Genomic DNA, 7,622 nt, shown 5'->3' on the forward strand with positions numbered 1-7,622 from the left:
GAAATATAACATAACGTGTATTCTTCCTCTCTGCCAAATCCTCTGGGAATGGGCCTGAAAGGAAACCCCTTGACTGGCAAGCAACACAATATCCTAGCTCTGTATATCCTGGCAGCTCCACCCATAAAACGGCTTAATGTGTCTCTTTCCACCATGTTTTATTTCGTTCAACTGTTATCACTTCATCTCTCGGGATTCAGTCCTTTTCCTGACGTGCAAGTCCAAATTTACAGTACCGCACATGCTTCATCTGTCTCATTTTTGTCACTCGACTCTGTCTCTTTCTCCCTCGACCAAACATATGACCCTGTGTCCATGCAGGTGTCTGCCCCGGCTATCTGATCCACCTTTCCTGTGCGGCAGGATGGGATGAGGTCACAGTTGCACTCAGCTCACTCCGCGTGCCAAGAGAGGAAAGAGTGGTGGCTTAATCAGACCTTCCTTTCCCATGGCCAAAATATCGCTGTGTGGCATTTACCAGGGTTTCATTCAAAAAGAGTTCTAAAACTCATGTGAGCAAAATATCCCTCGTTGTTCACAGTTCAAGTAGAAGTCTGGCAATATTTTACATTTCTTCTTATTGTCAACAAATTCCATTAAAAAAACAAAAGTAACAATGAATCGATCTTTCTAACAAGTGTTGCCTGTGCAGCCAATGCCTGCTACATCTTGTTTTTTTTCTGTGCCATAGACATCCATTGTTGTCCAAAAACTATTAAAACACATAAATGGGCAACACCTTTGAATTGGGTAACATGTTCATTCAGTACAATTAACAAATGCACTGTAATCCATCCCCTAGTATTGCACTATTTACTCCTGTAACTTTTGTGCAGTGCTTAGCTGATTTAGGAAATGATTAAGCTTTTCAAAAAAGTGAACAGTATGCTACTAGGTTTGAAACATATTGAGGGCTCTGTTGACAATAAGAAAAATATGGAACGATTCCACACTTCTTAACTTTACCTGCAAATTTTACCTTCACGCTGGAAAGGAGCTTGTCATATTATTACAAAACTGAAATATTGTTCTTGCTTCACCTCTACTCAGCACACTATAACACTTTGGGCTCTTTCTCTAGTCTTTTTTTCTCAAGTGCCTTCCTTTGCCACTGGCGACAAATACAGTTATATTTTGTCTTCATCTGTGCCTGCAGGGTATTCTTAGGGAGACTATTATAGCTCACTTTACTCTGAGGCCAGCCTGCCTACCGTGCAACCACACACCGGCCCAATGACTTTGGCTTGTCTTTCAAAGCTACTACGTTGTGCATTTCTGCAGATGTCACTGAAAGGGGACCAATAGTTCAGTTTTTAGGAATTGGATGTATAGAATGCAGAGAATTGATTTTGTTCCGCCAACAGAAGGAAAAAGTCAGTGTTTCCACTTTGTTTGGGTGTTGGCACCACATTTCCTGTTGGTTATGTGTGGTTTCCTCCAGACCTTTTTAGCCATTTCAGTGATTTCTACATGTGCATTGTTTATGTGAGCTGCCTGTATGTACTTGTGCAGCATTTGGACTATTTTAGGGACTGTGAGGATAAATAGACCGAGGGATGACAGAACAGGAAAAGGGCATTGTTATTGGGAGCTCAGAGTACTTCCCCAGAGCTTCGCAGAATGATATCACACAAAGTGTTCCACATCCAAATGGAAATTATGCCTGAAGTAAAATATTTAAAGTTGTGATACCATCATGGCAGCCACTCACCCCTTAAGTAACCGCTTTATATACAGTACAGTACTTTCCAAAATCCATCATTAAAATTTCTTTTCACTCAGCACAGATTTTTGCTAATTCTGAGCTTCATATTTCATCCTTATCTTGAATTACGTCACCCTCATAATGGGCTTGGAGTTGAAAGAAATGTTAAAACCTGCCTTTCTCTGACTGCACTGTTATAACTTCAGAGGCTCAGAGGATGGCCTGCTTCCACTTGGCAAGCTCCACCTGAACAAGGCCTCCCAGCATTAAACTGAACATTTGTTGAGAATCTTATCTTATACATTCAAGCATGAAGGTCGTAAGTTTTTCCTTATCGAGCAGCAATCTTGAGGTAAAGAGTGAAAACAGGAAAGAAGCAGTCCAGGTTTAACACCCCCATTCTCTCTCTGTAGAGTGGGAGATTAAACAGTTCCTGTGACGAGCTTCCAGGTTTTGTGTGATGGAGGAAATATATTGCTCATAATCTATCTGAGGTTTTCTCCCTCTGTTGTACTCTAATAGCTCTCTAACGAAATATAACTTACCAGCTGTTAACCTGGTTTATGCAATTTGGGGGGGAGCTCTTATCATAGTTCTGTAGTAATCAGTAATCCCCGTCAACCACAGGATGCATCTTAATTTAACTCTCTTCCCCTCTTTTTATCTCTTTACATCAACACAATACCTGCTGACTGCACCTTCCACTTCTGCACACTCTTCCCCTCCTCGCTAATTTACCTCGCCATGACACCTCCCTTTCTCCCTCTATCAGACTGCTTTATTGTTACAAAGCAAATAACCTAAGCAGGCAGATCCACTAAATCAGGGCAGTCTTGATTTAAGAACTGAGATTGTTTAGGCTGTGCAGAAACTACTAAGCTGCTGGCTGCTATACAACCTTGGCGATCATGAAACATGGGTTTAATGGAACTAAAATACCTGTTCTCATAAATATGTTGTAATTGCAAAACAGTTTCCGGGTAGATGTATCTATGGAAATATATATCCTACTGTATGTATGACAGTACACTTTACAGTGTATTGTGGTAATAGTAAACAGCGTTGATCAAGGAATATTCCATGTATAGGAATAAAGTGAGGGAAAGCTGAAGTGTCAGTCTGACTACAACCGAGTGTGCAAAAGCGAACAATCAGCTATAGCAGCGATAGATTCTCATACTGGTTCATTAAATGTACTGAATAACTGCTGAAAGGCTTCTCGACCCCACATTGTGCTTCTAATACAAGCGTCTAGCAAACAGGAAGTAGCCAAAGCTTAGAACTTCCTGTATGAGCCCATCTACTGGCCAGCTTCTGCACTATGGGCACAGGAGGTTCCTGAATGTGTCCTAAGTGTGTGTGTGTGTGTGTGTGTGTGTGTGTGTGTGTGTGTGTGTGTGTGTGTGTGTGTGTGTGTGTGTGTGTGTGTGTGTGTGTGTGTGTGTGTGTTTGCCATTCCACCCCCTTTGCTTCCTTCCCTGCTGCTGGCCTGCTGATGCACAGCATCGTGGGAAAGAGTGAGTCGCACCTCTACACACCACCCTCGCTCACTCACCACACACATAAAGCAGCAGAGACGGGGACAGATTTAGTGGGTGTTGCAAGCCAGATGTGCTGCGTGGAACTGTTATAAAATTGTGCCCGCTAATGTGCCACCGTGATTCCATATTTAGAGTGAATTGATAACTAGTCTGTGTGTGTGTGTGTGTGTGTGTGTGTGTGATTGTCTGTGGACTAAACTAACAGAGATGATAAACCGTATTCTCACTCTCAGAACTCAGGCACACACACCCTCCCTTCCGATCATCCGTAGTTCCCCAAAATAAAATGTGCAGCTTTATGTGACAACAATTATTCTTTTGTTTACGTATATACGTGTGTGGTGCGTGTGTTATGGGACGTCTGAGCCTTGGGACAGCCCGTAAAGTGTGTGTCAGGGACTTCAGAGGAAGAGGAAGATGAGAGGGTCAAGTGCGTCGGGGTAGTTCCTCACGTTGCCCTTCTTGATCAGCTGCTTCCTGTTTATTGTTGCACCGAAGTGTTGTCCCAGGAAGATAAGAAGGCTTTGACCTTTGACTCCGGCGGAACACAAGCACATCCTGCGACGGATGCCATATTGTTCGGTGCCTCGTCACACCTCATCACATGACCAGTGTGACCTGGCCCCCCCCTCACATTTGTAAAGTGTGTACGTCATAGTGGATCATAGGGCAGCATATGATTGAATGGTTTTGATTTAGAAGTGGTTACCCAGACGTGGTTCAAATGTACTTACTGCGGCCAAACACTGTTAGGGTAATAATTAGGTGGATGTAAAAAAAAATTGTGAACTTTGTATGTTTGTGGTTAACACCAACCCCGTTTCATTTCTCAAACGCAGCTAGCAACAAATCCAGCAGCCTTTTCCAACCACTGAAAGAAACTTGTTAAATCATGTTAAATCCCCAAACATTGGGTAATAAATTAGCACAGCTTATTTGAATTTGTGCAGTTTGCTTGTCTCTTCCAAGGAGGCCTTTAAATACCCCTCATACACTGAATGAATAGAACATCTCTTTAAAATAAAGAGCACAAAACTATCCTGAAGCAGAAGCTGTTATTTTTCAGTTGAGGGTACTAAAGTTGAGGTTATAGGTTTACGTTAAGACAGAAGGAGTTGATAGATAATATTCAACTTTTTATTGACACAGTGTTCTCAAAACATTGCCTATCTTCTTGGAATCAGAGAGCAGGAACTTAAGGCTGCACTCAAAAATCACAGCTGTCTGTGAGTTAGAGCCAGGGCAGAAGCTGGAGAATTTTCTGCGTCCCTCCGAGTGTAAGATTTATGTCCAGACCCGTCTTCTCCCACTGCTTTGACTTTGTTTGGTTGTTTATTTTTTGGATTGGTTGAAGATTTATTTCCCAATAAATTGCGCGCTGCAAGACAACTGCTGGATTCCCAACCTGGGCCACACACAGTACAGCTCACAACATGGTTACATTATGAAGGGCCGTGTGAGCTCTAAGAAGGATTAGGGCCAGGAGATGGAAAGGCTCCGACTAAGCACATATTTGTTCATATGGATGTTTTAACTAATTTGGCAGAGTGACGGAAGTATGCAGAGACTTGGAGAAGGAGGTTAGGGCCACAGTTTAAAAAAACAAACAATATTTCTTCTGAGAGCTGATCACTGGATTTATTTTCAAAAGCATATGCTTTAGACTGCACAAAGAACTCTCTGCTCCCTCAACTGCTACAGCCATTAACAAAGTTTGCGTGAGTGGGAAATGACCAAATAAAACCCCACAAAAGGCAGTTCCAACAATCTAAAAAACAAGATTGATTTACTTTTGGTTCCGTAAACCCATCAGCACTGCAGAGTGTCTCAACTAGATCTATAGCATTCAAGGCGTGTCGACCACTAAACAGGGGGTTATTCATCTCTACTTCATCGAGCACATCTCCGCCGATGTAGAGATGTGACCGGTGTGTGTCCTCAGCATGTGACCGTGCAGTCTGCATCATCTAAGGTCTCCTTTTACTAAATGGTTCATGAAGAGAGAGACAAACGTAATTTCATAAGCACATTGAGACAGTCCTGGGCGCATAGTAAACATGGTTAACAAGGTTAAGTCCAGACTCCACACTGATAAGAGCTGGAGACGGATAGGAGCCACTGATGATGTGGTGTGTGTTTTTCAAATTCAGAGTTTTGTTAATGCCAGTCGTGCTTTTTCCCAAAACTATCTCTCTAAACTTCATTTTAGAGTGAATGTTCTTGTCTCCCTATTTTTTTTACTCAGGAGGAAATGAAATAAAGCAAAGTATATACATTAACACAAACTCTTGTAATAATGATCAGCTTAGCTTGACATCAATTCTCATTTCATGTAATTCTAATGTTGCAGTGTATACAGTTATAGTCAATAATACACGATACAAATTCATGAAATCAGAAAGCATATTCGTGACACCATGACTAAACTGCACCAAGCTCATGCCGTGTTTCGACCGGCGAGTCCCTCCTCAGAGGTTTTAAACTCTCTCATCCACCGGCCGCTCGGCAGTCAGCAAGACCCAAATATTTACTATGCCTTGTCTGCCATCTAAACACTCTTTCTACGTGACATATTTATTCAATTATGCTTCATTTCTCAGAGACAAAAAAGAGCACTGCAAGGTCCCGGCCAAGTTGAGAGCATTTTCCACCAACAACTGCCGAGTCTCGTTGGCTTTGATTCAAAACAGACATAGAGAGACTTTGGATGCATGTATGACATTTGTTAAATGCTCTCTATAAACCGTTTTGACTGGTGAGGAAATCATAAACACTACTTTTGCACGATTCAAGGTCCAGGTAGGCCGCTTGGAGCCGACAGTATGGTGAGGTGTTTTTTGGAATAAGGCCTTTGGCTTTACAAAGAGAGCTGTGTGAGCTACCAGTGATTACCCACCGCAAGGGAGGTATTCTCTAATTTACAGCCGTAGTTCTCTTTTATTGAACATTTGGTTTTTTTAGCATGCATACCGCCACAAGTTCATGAATAGTGAGGCCACAACAGAAAGTATACAGAGCTTTCCAATTTGCAGTATAGGTATTTGCAAATGCTCCAAAATATGTTCTCACAAGCCATAGACTGAAATAAAAAAATCTGGGTCTGCACTGCTGCGACAGCTATTACTTCCACAATCTTTCTTTTAAATAATAGCAAATGAATGAGATCACTATGAATGTCCAAAGAAGCCAACAGTGGCAGCTAATTTTTCATTTTTTCCCAGCAAGCCTACTTCCATATGAGCTTGGGAATATAATACATGCGGCTGCATGGTTCAGCAAATGTGAAAAACTGCTTTGAAAGATTACTCTGACATCTTGGCTGGGACGCCCTTTGATCAAATTAGTGTTGTAGGACAAGAAGAGTGGTTTTCATTCCACCTCTGTGTGTCCTGTATCTGTTTATATCACAACACTGCATTCTAATAATTAGTTATACTGTGTGTGATTAGTGGAGGTTTCACCATATCATCACACAGGGGCTACTGAGCACAATGGGATCGCTGACACACAACTTAGTGTTGGCACGCAACACTAAGTTGTTGGGGAAAAAAGAAAATTGTTGTTAATTTGGCTATACACGCAACCCTCTCAGGCTCGGTAAAATAGTTCCTCATCTTTGTCTGTATCCACACACCTTCATTTCCATGTTCCCTGTGTTTCAGTCAAGGTGCCAGGCAAACTCTGAGTATGAGGTTGACATCATCATGACTCCATATTGCCTGCTCTCAACGTCAGATAGTTCTGTAAACCTGGATGCTCAGAGTCGTTTGTGATACAACCCACGTGGCCCTAGCTGGCACCCTTCTCCTTTTTGGTTTTGTTCTAAACGTCTTTTCCCTCTCTGACGCTCCCCTCCTTTCTTAACCTAATTGTAGTTTGCCTCAGAGGCACGACTTAATGCTTTCTTCTGAAATATCACCGTGCCTTGCAGAGGCAGTCTGTTTCATGTTGGTGAAGTGTGTCGGGTGCGGGGTGCAGGGATTTGGGAATATTGAGGTTTTGGCAAGTGGGGGTTTGCTCGTCTCTCTTCCAGGCAACTACTCTTTTATTACCAAATCTTCCATGCTTTTATTGTATATTATTTAACTACTGTAGCTTTCAGACACACACACACACACACATACTCAAATACACCATACACCATCATGCCCGTGCCATAGAGGCGGTTATGCGCAGGGCTTACATGGGGACAGAGTGGTCACTGTGTTTCCCATCATTCTCTGCACACACAGATAGCCCTAAATGGAAAAGCAAGGTGGTGTGTGTGCAACCACAACCAGAAAATCTGCTGCACAGCTCAGGATACCCACCGGCTGTCCACATCACAGCGACCACTGATTTCAGAACTCTGTAATCACCGTACACAGGACTATTTT

The sequence above is a fragment of the Pholis gunnellus genome, assembly GCF_910591455.1.
Source record: "Pholis gunnellus genome assembly, chromosome: 13".
Taxonomy (NCBI): domain Eukaryota; kingdom Metazoa; phylum Chordata; class Actinopteri; order Perciformes; family Pholidae; genus Pholis; species Pholis gunnellus.